General features: G+C 42.5%; 1 long non-coding RNA gene across 1 annotated transcript in view; it reads left to right on the forward strand.

The window, feature by feature from the left end:
• Positions 1–12145, forward strand: part of LOC115460236 — a 54971-nt gene extending 42826 nt beyond the window's left edge. The window contains exons 2-3 of the long non-coding RNA XR_003940426.1: positions 9520–9611; positions 11954–12145. This is a non-coding gene — a long non-coding RNA (uncharacterized LOC115460236). The remainder of the gene's footprint in view (positions 1–9519; positions 9612–11953) is intronic.
• The last annotated feature ends 903 nt before the right edge of the window (positions 12146–13048 follow it).

Raw genomic sequence — 13048 nt, forward strand, 5'->3', positions numbered from 1 at the left:
GTGTATAATAGTCGTCTACAACCTTAAATAAATTGCCATCTAGAACCTTAGAAAAATACAAGTCCAGGTGAAAAAGTCCAAGTGCTTGTCGGGGGATGTCTTTTTTTTTTTTTTTTTTTTTTTTTTTTTTTAGAGTATGGGTGAAGGACGTCCTTCGCTATGCCTCTGTTCCTGTAATGGCAGTTGAGGATGTTCAAAATGTGAATGTTTCTATGAGAAAGATGTCTATGCCTGCTATGCCTCTGACACCTCCTTTATTTATTTGGATTTTGGATCACAAGTAGCAGCAGTGGGATTTGAACTGGCCACCTCTGGATTGCAAAACCAGTGCTCTAACTACTAGGCCACTCCACTTCCTTGAAATTTGGTCGTCCCTGTGGGGGGAGGGGGCAGTTCAGGACATCCACGCCTTCGCTATGCCTCCGCTGACACACACATATCTCCCTTCCCAGGGACCTGCATACTGCTGCGATGGACCTGAGTTAAGCACGCCCCAGTCCCGCCTTTGCTATGCTTCCAACACGCCCCCGTGAACTTTGGTCATCCCCGTGATGGGAAGCAGTTGAGGACGCCCAAAATCGGCTTTCAATTATGCCGATTTGGGCGACCCTGGGAGAAGGACGCTCATCTCCCAATTTGTGTCGAAAGATGGATGCCCTTCTCTTTCGAAAATAAGCCTGATAGTGGTGCAGGAAGGGGAAGTGTAGATGGGTAAGGAGCTAGGCTAGTATCACAGTGTTAGCTTCCAATTAATTAAGGATCCAGAGAAAGGAGTTTGCCCTAAGCTGAGTGACAGTGAAAGAGAGGAAAGAGATTTATCCCTTCTGGATTCCAGAAACCCCCCCTCCAAACTGTAGAAAGCTCTGGGAGGGGTTTAACCAATCATCTGAGAGGATTTAAGATTAAGAAAATAAGTAACCTTTAGTAGTTTTGAGTTTGTCAGTAATTGTGAAGTCACAGAATGAATTTGTTTTTAAGACATCTTCTCCAGTAAATTAAAATTTTAATCCACCACAGAATGTAAGTGGATTTAATTATGTGAATGGTGAAAAGATTGAGAGAAATGTAGTGAAGCAGATTGTGTATTAGGTTTGCTACTACAGATAAGGTGCAGAACTGGGACACAAGAGGCACATAAAGATCCTGATGGCTTGCAACCCCTTGACAGAGTCTTGGACACTGCTCATTGATTTATTTATGACTTTTATACCCCACATTTTCCCGCATAAATTCGAGTTCAATATGGCTAACAAGCTACAAGAAAAAACCATAATCCCACACATATCAGCAAAGGAAATAATTGTGAATACATATGCAATGGGGGAGGGAGGGGGTAGATAAAACTATGCCATGAATTCCAGAGATAGAATAGGTAGAGTGAAGAGAATTGTTCCAGAAAGTTATCTCTAAACAAGGCCATTGGAGACTGTGTCTTCCTCCTGCCCCTCCAGAACTCAAACTGAATTAAAATCATTCTGTAGATCCATGAATCTGCCACTAAAAAAGGGGGTTCACTGGGGTCTGGCTACTCTAAGGGGTATGTTTACTAAGGTGCGTTAGCATTTTTAATGTGCCTTTAAAGTTGAGGCACGTTAAAAGCTAACGTGCCAATACATTCCTATAGGTGTGTAAGTGTTTGAAGCGTGTTAGCGTTTAAGGCGCGTTAAAAACGCTAATGCGCCTATAGCGTGCCTTTGTAAACACTGGTCTAAGAGTAGGAGACACTCCATGAAACTAATAGGTTGCACATTTACATCAATTTGGATAAAGTATTAGTCACTCAAGACATAATTAAGCTGGAATTTGTTGTTGGGAGATGTGGTCAAAGCAGTTAGCGTTGCTTGGTTTAAAAGGGGTTTTAGACAAGTTCCTGGAAGAAAAGTGCAATATCCATTATTAATCATGAAAAAAACCATTTATCTGTGAAGGTGTGCAACAAAGAAGTGTACATTTTGGCATCTTTCCAATATTTGTGACTCAGGTTTCCACTAATAGAGACAGGATGCTGTTCCCAATGGACATTTGGCCTGACCCTGCATGGCAGATCTTAAGTCCTCACTGGTTCTTATTAGCTGATCTAGTTCTTTTCTTCAAGCCTGTCTTTCAATGTTGCATATACTCCAACGGGGTGTGGGTTTTCAATTTCTATTTTAGGTGCCACAGACAGTTTCTCCATTCTTGATAAAACCTCATGATGCTCTTCCTGTATTTTTGCAACCTCCATCTTGATTCCTGGAAGCTTTCATACCCACATCCTCTTTATCTCCAGAGCTTGACATATTTTCAGCACCAGAATAGGTGCCTTATTTCTGGATGCCGTCACATAGTTTTGCAGACTTTCTCTTCCCTTTTCTAAAGCTGCATTAAGTTTTTATACATTTCTTTGCCTGTCTGCTACCTCAGTGATAGTGTTGTGTTATACCAAGCAGAGGGCTTCAAATGTCAGCTCAGACTGTCTGCTCCCCAAGCTGACCAGGTTGGGGGGGGGGGGGGGGTTGTCTGTGGAGACAGTGCTCACAAACCCAGGAGAGCAGGAAGACTCAACAGTGGTCCTACTGACCAGACTTGGGATGCATACATGACAGGCTCAAGAGAGTTACAATGTCTGGCTTCTGTCCAAGTTCATTCACTATAATGGCTGGGGCTAAGCAGGGGTTAGAAAAGGGAATTCCCCCCCCCCCCTGGGAAATGCAAATGAAGAATCATAGTGCCAGAGCCCAGCAGAGACCAGTTTAGATTAAGATGAAGCCCAAAGAAGCAGGAAGAAACTGCTAGATCACAAAAAAAAGTTAGTTTGTAAAAAGTTAAAGTTTGTATATTTAATCCTTGCCAGCCTGGGGATCATCACAGATGCTATTATTTTTTGCTGTGTGGCACACTAGGGGCACAACTTCAGGGAGGGAACTCAGAGGTCCAGGTTGGGACCAGTAAATACTGAGAGGTCATTGACACCAAATCCACACACTCCATCCCTTCACTTCCAACAATTTACTTAAGCGATTGTACACAAGAATTCAAATAATGGTAGAGTAATAAATATCGCATTACAGTCCTTTAAGTTACTCTTTGACTCTCTCTTCAACTAAAGTCTCTCTTCCTTTCTTCTTTCTCCCCTGGTACAGCTGGACTGAACTCAAGTTCAAGTTCAACTCGGATGTGGTCACAGATGCAGTTTCTTATGGCTACCTGACCTCCTTGCCCAGGTCAAGGGGAAATCCACTGTATCCACTCTTCTTTCTAGATCAGTGGCTTCCTGCTGCTTTTTTATACTCCAGGAAGTCTTTCCCTCTTCTTCCCTCCTTCTTAAGAATAGGGGTGTGCTGGTGAAGTTATCCAGGGAAATGGAGAGGCCCAAGCAACCCCCGTCACCTCACAACATTCTTTTGCTCCTTGTGGTATGATGATGGGCAAGGAGGTTGGATAAAACAGAAGATGTGGAGAGGCATAATTGAAAGGGGCGCCCAAGTTTTCCTGAGGACGTCCTCGCAGGACGTTCCAGTGAAGGGGCGGGGAAACCCGTATTTTCGAAACAAGATGGGTGACCATCTTTCATTTCGATAATACGGTTGGGGACGCCCAAATCTTGACATTTAGGTCATCCCTAGAGATGGTCGTCCTTAGACTTGGTCATTTCTGATTTTCGGCGATAATGGAAACTAAGGACGTACATCTCAGAAACGACCAAATGCAAGCCCTTTGGTCATGGGAGGAGCCAGCATTTGTAGTGCACTGGTCCCCCTGACATGCCAGGACACCAACTGGGCACCCTAGGGGGCACTGCAGTGGACTTCAGAAATTGCTCCTAGGTACATAGCTCCCTTACCTTGTATGCTGAGCCCCCCAACCCCCCCCCCCCCAAAATCCACTACCCACAACTGTACACCACTACCATAGCCCTTACGGGGGAAGGGGGGCTCCTACATGTGAGTACAGTGGGTTTCTGGTGAGTTTTGGAGGGCTCATATTTACCACCACAAGTGTAACAGGTGTGTGTGGGGGGGGGGGGGGGGTGGGCCTGGGTCTGCCTGCCTAAAATGCACTGCACCCACTAAAACTGCTCCAGGGACCTGCAAACTGCTGCAATGGACCTGAGTATGACATTTGAGGCTGGCAAAAAAGATTTTTTTAAGATGTTTTTTTGAGGGTGGGAGGGGGTTAGTGACCACTGGGGGAGTAAGGGGAGGTGATCCTCGATTCCCTCCGGTGGTCATCTGGTCAGTTCAGGCACCTTTTCATGGCTTGGTCGTAACAAAAAAAGGACCAAGTAAAGTCGTCCAAGTGCTCGTCAGGAACGCCCTTTTTTTTCGATTATAGATCGAGGACACCCATGTGTTAGGCACGCCCCAGTCCCGCCTTCGCTACGCCTCCAACACTCCCCCGGGAACTTTGGTCGTCCCCGCGACAGAAAGCAGTTGGGGATGCCCAAAATCGGCTTTCAATTATGCTGATTTGGGCGACCCTGGGAGAAGGACGCCCATCTTCTGATTTGTGTCGAAAGATGGGCATCCTTCTCTTTTGAAAAAAAGCCTGAAAGTGAGTCTATCTAGTCCATTGCATGAGCTGAAGCCAGTATGCGGAGCTTGCTGCGATTTTAGTACACCCAAAACAGTAGCAAACATTATTGAAACAATAGCAGAAGATTATTAGAAATAAGGGACTGTCTATGCGTGGCCCATCTGTAACAAGTCTAAAAGCTGTTTCATTTGGATAGGCAGTGCCTTAAAAGGTGGAGGAGAAAATATATATTTTTTTAACTTACTGGACAGCTTTTTCATTTATTTGAAAGTTTCCCATATCTATATAAATAAAATCCCCCCTCAAACGTTCTGAAGCTCACTCCATGGCAGTGAAGTACTGAACTCCTGTACTCTGTGTAGGCTAGGCTATGTGGACCACTCACTCTCATACTTACTCATAGACCCACCCTCAGCCATGCCCCATCTGCACATAAAAAGCAACCTCAACGTTCTAAACTTTGTGGCTTCAGAGTTCGTAAGTTCGAAGCTCTGTAACCACTTTTACAAACCATCTAACTGTGCCCCGCCCTCACGTCAAAACGTTATGACGTCGGGGGCGGGACATAATGAACACAACTACACTAAGCTACTGAAGCCCATTGCTTCATCTGTCTTTAAACGAGGCACGCGTTGCCCCCCCCCCAAAAATACACCCCCCCTCACATATGGCCGTGCACATCACCCCCCCTCCAAAAACGCCAAACCACTCCCATGCCTCCACCCGCCCAACGACCCTCTGCTCCCCGACATACGCTCCGCCCATCCCCCGTACGTGCACGTCGGCCCCCCCCTGCAAAATCGCCAACCCCCCTCTACTACCCTCCCCTCCTCTTACTGGAGTCCCAGCCGCAGAACTGAAGGACAACGTACTTCAGATATTCTGCTGCCTTCCGTTGTGTTTGCTATGAGCTCTGTGCCCTGATTGGCTGCTCCCGCCCTCAAGGGCGGGACCAGCCAATCAGGGCACAGCTCATAGCGAACACAACGGATTAAGGCACCAGAATCTCCGAACTACCTTGCCTTTCACTTCTACGGCTGGGACTCCGGTTACAGGAGGGGAGGGTATTAGAGGGGGGTTGCCGATTTTGCAGGGGGGGGGGGGCAACATCCACGTACCGGGGATGGGCGGGGCCTATGTCGGGGGGGGGGGGAGCGGAGGACCTTGCTAGCGCCCGTTTCATTTCTCCCTGAAACGGGCCTTCATTACTAGTGTAGATATAAATATCATGAAATAACAATTGAATATCACTAAAACAGGTTCAAAAATTATTGTCTGGTAGAAATAACAATTATAAATGCTGTATTTTGTGCTCATTTTTCTACATTGTTGTAAACAATACATATGGCCAAACTTCAGTGAGAATAACCTGTTTCCTGATGGGTTCATCTTAACTGTTGTTATAATCAGCCTTGGGAAGCCTGGTGTTATAAAGATGATGGAATATATTGAAATTAAATGAGGCACATGGAATCACATCTTCATCTGTTTGGTAGAAGTTTATCTTTTAGATATACAAATGGATTATTCCGTTTGGAACATGTTTCAGGGGCAAGTGGTTTTATAAGTTAAAATAAAAATAAATATTTTGTTTCATGCAGGTCTCTTTTGTTTAAACGTAACTAAATGGGCCATAAACCCCTAATGAAGTCCATTGGTTTTCTTATATTATGTTCTTGTGATGACTTAATACTGTGCCAAAACTGAAAACTCTTATCTTTATCTGGTCAATAATAAAAGGAGCTCATTGTGAACACTGTCCATCCTAAAAGGTTGTTTTGTGGCTGTACATGAGGAATTGTGATATTGAATAAATAAGTGCATGTTTGTGTCCCTAGTCATGCATCCAAAGTTTATAAAATCCTTTCAAGAAAGCCAATTACTCATTTAACTTATTGGTGGAACATAACCACAGAGGCCCAGCTAAGGAACAGGTTATTTTGAGTTAGTCTTCACTGGTCCAAACTTGCTTTCCTTGTGCCATCACTATCCAGTGGGTTAGGCAGTGTCTTAAAAGGTGGAGGGTACAAGATTAAAAAAACCCCCCAACATTTATATCACATATTATCCCAAGCAAAGTCAGGTTCAATGTGGCTTACATTTGAAAATACAGTGAGACAGATTAATAGAATTCAGTTATATCATGGGAGCAAATAGATGGATATGTCTGAAACATTTAACAAAGTTGAGATTAGCATATATACCCACCTGGGCATTTAAAAGTTTGTCATTTAATGATGCCACATATTCAGAAATCATAGCCTTAAGAATAGGCAGTTATTCAAAGATTATCACATGCACACATCAGAACAGGCATTACTACTACTACTACTATTTAGCATTTCTATAGCGCTACAAGGCATACGCAGCGCTGCACAAACATAGAAGAAAGACAATCCCTGCTCAAAGAGCTTACAATCTAATAGACAAAAAATAAATAAAGTAAGCAAATCAAATCAATTAATGTGAACGGGAAGGAAGAGAGGAGGGTAGGTGGAGGCGAGTGGTTACAAGTGGTTACGAGTCAAAAGCAATGTTAAAGAGGTGGGCTTTCAGTCTAGATTTACAGGTGGCCAAGGATGGGGCAAGACGTAGGGGCTCAGGAAGTTTATTCCAGGCGTAGGGTGCAGCGAGACAGAAGGCGCGAAGTCTGGAGTTGGCAGTAGTGGAGAAGGGAACAGATAAGAAGGATTTATCCATGGAGCGGAGTGTACGGGAAGGGGTGTAGGGAAGGACGAGTGTGGAGAGATACTGGGGAGCAGCAGAGTGAGTACATTTATAGGTTAGTAGAAGAAGTTTGAACAGGATGCGAAAACGGATAGGGAGCCAGTGAAGGGTCTTGAGGAGAGGCATCCATCACATTGCAAAACTAAACAACAACTTCTAGAGTACATCCAAAATTTTTAATTTTTATTTTCTTATTTCCATCTTACAAAATTCCAGTCAGCAGATGAACAGATCACAAGGACCCAAAGCACTCCAAAACAAGTAAAATCAGAAACAACAAAGTTTATACTGGAGGGGTCTTTTCCTGCTGTCTCACCCTTGCTGGATAGGGCTGAACCATCTTTTCCTGATCTACAGTAATATGGATTCTGCAGCCTGAGGCCTGAATACTTTTGATTTTTGTTTTGATTTTTTATTTAATACAGGGGGAAGCGGGGAGCAGCGGGGACCTCGGGGGGGGGGGGGGGGGGGGCAAGGCCGTCCATACAGGAAGCTCCTGACGAGCGCCTTTGCCCCCTCCCGATCCTTTTTTGATTTTGTTTTCATTTTCTATTTTATGCAGAGGGAAGCGGGGAGCCACGTGTTTGTGTTTTTTATCTCACTTTTGTTTTTAAACATGCCAGCTTGGATTTTTATGCTGCAGGGGGAAGCAGGGAGATGACAGCTCAGGCCTTAACGACAGCTCTGACCTCACGTTAAATTTATCATGGTAAATGATTCGGTGGAATCGTCGGTATGGTTAGTGCATCCCGAATTGTCCACATTTCAATGGTAGTTACTCGTTTGCATTCCGTTTTCGTTAGCTGCTAGCGTCGTCGGAAAATGGCCTTTAATGCATGCTATGGTTGAAAATTTCTTCGTTAAAGGGTCGTTAAGGTTTAGTGCATCTGGGCCCTAATCCCTTACACTGGGATAGTCACCATCGTGTACAGCTGTTAAATCTTTTGTAACATAACACCGGCCAACTCCCTCAAATTGAGATTCTAGATGAGAGTGCAATAGTAAAGAAATACTGATATAAGCATCAGGAATTACAAATACAGATAAAATGCAATAAAATAAATATCCTAACCAGTTAGCTGAAACAAACATCATATCTGCTGCAGGTTCTTCCCTTGAACCCCGCTTCAACACTCCAATGTACAAAAAAAGAAGACAAACTTCCTTTTTCCTTTCACCTTAGAGCCCTGCTAAGGTGAGTATATTATTAACTCATTCCTGTCATGGTCCAAGGCCTATTATTTGATTCCATGGACTTTCCCTATGCCTGAGGTTTTTCAGATGACGGGCATATATTGAACTTTTTTCTCTAGTGTGACTTCTGTTTCTCAAAGAAATTGTTCTCAGAGGGTTTTAAAAAAAAATGTCTGTGTTGCAGGACCACTAACTGGTAGCCGATTTTGAAACCTGTAAACATAAAAACTATTTTCTGTTAATATTCAGCCCATGGTGGTCAGAGTTTTTTTAAACACTGGCTGCAACAGTCAGTGTTGCTCCAAATGTACAATGCTGGACCATGTCCAAGCCTTGGAACTGAATATCTGGGGCTACCGAGCACCGGGTTTTATGTGCGTCCTGGCCAGTATTCAGCCAGGGCCCATATAAAGGAATCCGACCAATTCCCAACTCCTGGAACATCACCAACCCTCTGCCTTCTGATCCTCCTCCTTCTTTCCCTCACAGAACATAACTAAGTCCCCTCCCTGCCTTTAGAAGTGGTGGGGAGTTGGAGAGGTCAGGAGGTCAGAGGAGTGTCCTAGATACTGTTACCATATTTTCAGAGACAAAAAAGAGGACACACATAAAAAATAAAAATGGTTGCCACCTTTGCTAAAGAAATATTTAATCATAGCAAATGTGTAAATGGCTTTTACTTAATAAACACCACATCAAACAGTGACTAACTTACAGTACAGCAGACGACAATATACTTTTCAAACATTTCTAGATTTGAGTTTGACCGAGTAACCCCAAGCATAGGGGAGTGTCTAGTCAGGGATAGAGAAATACCTTCTGAACCTGAATTTAATTCACCTTGACAAAGGTGTAAGCTGAGCTGATTCTAGAATCCCTTCTCCTTATGTCTATATCTCCATAGAACAAGCTAGAAATAACCATTTGTGATTTTTCCTGAGCTGTGATTCTTGGATTAGTGCCAAATCTGATTTTTAATATGGAAACCTCTAAACTGTATCTTTCTCTTTTTGGGGTATACTTACTCCTTTAACATTCTAAACATCTAAATAATTTTACCAACTTTCCTCTTTTATTTTGCAGAAATAACAACATAATAGCACCTACAGTGTATGGATCTTTAAAGGTGGCTTAAATATGTCTCCCAGAATCAAATTGGAATGAAACAAAGAAGGGTAGGTACTAATAAAACATACTGTTTTGCCCCCACCACCATGTATGCATGTTTACATTCAGTTTGTATTGTACTGACAGCTTATTGCTAAGGCAGAGGTTTTCAACCTAGTCCTCAAGACACACCAAGCCAGTCAAGTTTTCAGGATACCCATTGTCACATCCGTCGCTCCCTCCGGCTGCTCCTCTGCGGGAAGCAGGAACCGGTGTTCATCGTGGTGAGGGCTGGCCTTCTCGATTTGCATACAATGGAGGCAGTGTATGCAAATTTATCTCGTGCATATTCATTATGGATATCTTGAAATCCATATTGGCTTGGTGTGTCCTGAGGACTGAGTTGAGAACCCCTGCATTAGCTGTTGGTACAATACAAACTACATGTGGTGACTTGAATTGACCTCTATAACAGTGGTTTGTGCTGTACCTTTTCTTAGGGCTTTTTTTGAGGGGGTACTTGGGGGGGGGGGGTACTGAGTAGCGGTACCTTTTCCATTGTCTGCTAAAATTGACCTATGGTCCCCAAGTTTTAATGAAAGAGCTCAGGCTCTACACACCAATTCTGCCTTGTCATAAATTCTGTGACTGGTTGCAGGGGGCCTGGCTATTGTGGGGTGAGTCCCTCAATGATCACTCCATACCTGAAGGGTGGCCTGGCATTTGAGTACCAGCACCTTTTTCGCTAGAAAAAACACACTGCCTTTTCTGTAAAATACGTTAAGAAGTTAAACAGATACTCAGACTCCTGAAGCAGGCATATTATTGCCGAAACACAGGACCATGTTGAGTCCATTGCATCTGTTCTTTGGTAATAAAGACTTTTACCTATCTACCTCTGGAGTCCTGCCTGGTTTGGTCGTCCTACGTCCCTTCCCTAATGTTAATGTTATACTCCTCCCAACACTTTAATTAGGTTTGGAGTGGATTACAATATAGAATAAAACCAGTTGACCAAACTGGGATCTTACAATATCCAGCAAAAATGAACATACATTTACAACTCAATAACTAATTAGAAAGTACATATCTTCTAAATAAGTTCACCTTCAACATTTTACGAAAAAGTAAATAATTAGATAGACATTTCAGCAAAATTGGTAAATGATTCCAGATGTGAGATGACTGGTAAGAGAATAAAACTGTAAAGTATTTCTTAAAACGCAATCCTTTAAAGGAAGGAACAGATATATTAAATCTGCCTCGAGCATCATGTTTTGAAAAACGTGTAGTAATCAAGGAAAACATACAACTTGGTGCTAAACCCTCCAATATCTTATGAACCAGATAACAAAGTTTATAAAAAAAAACTCTAGCCTCTATCGGCAACTAGTGGAGCTTCTCTTAGCAGATTGAAACTCTATCAAATTTACCTAAACCACATATAAGGCGAATTGCGATATTCTAGATAGTTCTAAGCCATCTCAGTAAGTATTTTGTACAACCAGATATATAATTTTACAATAATCAACAATGCTTGCACTAACAGTTGAAATGATTCTGAGGTAAAATAGTTACGAATCCTACTTTGCTGGACAGTGTTTCTCCTATATACCACATCCCACAGGGACACTGTACTACGTGTACCACTTGCTTAGAATTACAGTCCGTGATAAAATTCAACCAAAAATATCTGTTCAGTGTAACCACCCAAATTTTGGGCCCCTTTTACTAAGCTGCATAATCGCCTATGCGCGCCAAATTGGAGTTACCACCCGTTTACCATGTGGCCCTTGCAGTAATTTCAGTTTTGCCGCACACCCGCAAAATATTTTTTCTTTTCTGGCACGCATAGTAGACACATGCAGGTCATTACCGCCCAAATTCTTTACCGCTAGGTCTATGGCTGGCGGTAAGGCCTCAGACCCAAAATGGATGCGTGACAATTTTGATTTTGCCACATGTCCCTTTTTGGGAAAAAAGAGGCTTCTTTTTACAGACGCACTGAAAAATGGATTGGCGTGCACCCAAAACCCGCGCCTACACTACCGCAAGCCATTTTTCAGCATGCCTTTGTAAATGGACCCCTGTTTGTTACCATAGCATATTTACAATACGTGCAGTGGTTACACTGTGAATGTTCCCTGTGATGATGTCTATATACACATGGGATACTGGAGCGTATTACTTACAAGATAACTCCACCCTTGTGGAAAGGGTGGTTTAAAATCAAAGCGATTTTTACAGCGTAAGTGTAGGCGTTTTTTGAGAAGAAGGCACTACAGCAGGAGAGGCTCGCTCTTCTCTGGAAGTAGCAGTTGGTATGAGTATTTTAAACCTAGTATAGTAAGAATATTGTAGAAAAAGGTAAGGAATGAGGTTTTTCTAACACTAATGTGATTTTTTGCAGTTTGGTCTCCTGACAAAGCAGTTAGTGAAACATGGTCCATGTTGACCAAGATAATGGAGTTTTGAATGAAGAAATTCACAGCGTTTTACATTTTAGCAGTTTGGATTCCTTGCCAGTATGAGCTTGGAACTTTTTCATTAAGATTGAAGATATAAGAACAATAAGAGGTGAATTTATTTTCCCAATGGACGATTAAAAGTCTATCAGAGCACTCTGACATAGATGGGATTTTGGACTTTTATGAGATCATCTGGTCAGTTTTGAAGGTGGTGATGAAATAAATTATTTCAATTTGAAGAACGTGTGAAAGGTTGTCAAGGTTTCAGATCACTAGTGAAGAATCCATCATATGACAAGAGTGATGTTAGTGAAATTGCAGCTGGGAGAATATGACAAGGATATGTGACACCAATAACACGTCAGCTTGAGATAAGTGGTTTTATATGTTCTATTGATTCAATTGCTTTATAATGCATAAGAATTTCAGCACTATTGGTGCGATGATTGTCATGTGAAACCGTAATTTCCCAGTGGGGCAATACGGGGGATGAAAATTCTTTAGGGATATCCTGAAAACCTGACTAGCTGGTGGTCCCCCAGGAAAAGTTTAAGAATCACTGCTTTAAAAGGCTCCAGTGTAATCAGCTTCCATCTGTCACCTAATGACTTTTTGTGAACTTTTAGAGATCATTTGAAGATCTTGGTTCAGAAGAAAGACTCAGATATAAAAGCCTACTTTGGGGGGTTCAGAAAAAGATGTGTGAGAGGCACTTGTCAAGCTGCTTTGCAGATGAGAATTAACCAATAACTAAAATCCCAAAGGAGAGACAAATATTTTATACTATATCAAAAAAATCAATCCCCCCCCCCCAAAAAAAAAGAAGAAAAAGAAAAAAGGCAGTATAAAAGATGCCTAAAGAAAAATGTATAAAATGACATTTCTTTATTATTTAAAGGGTACAATAGAGGGTTCAGTGTAAGCTGCACCTGGAGAGTAATTCACGATGTATAGAGCTTTCAAGTGAGCCGCATTTCTGGCTTGACTCACTGAAATAATGCTCAGTTGCAGGTGCAGCCTATACTGAACTCTGTATT

Source organism: Microcaecilia unicolor, chromosome 1 (assembly GCF_901765095.1).
Source record: "Microcaecilia unicolor chromosome 1, aMicUni1.1, whole genome shotgun sequence".
Taxonomy (NCBI): Eukaryota; Metazoa; Chordata; class Amphibia; order Gymnophiona; family Siphonopidae; genus Microcaecilia; species Microcaecilia unicolor.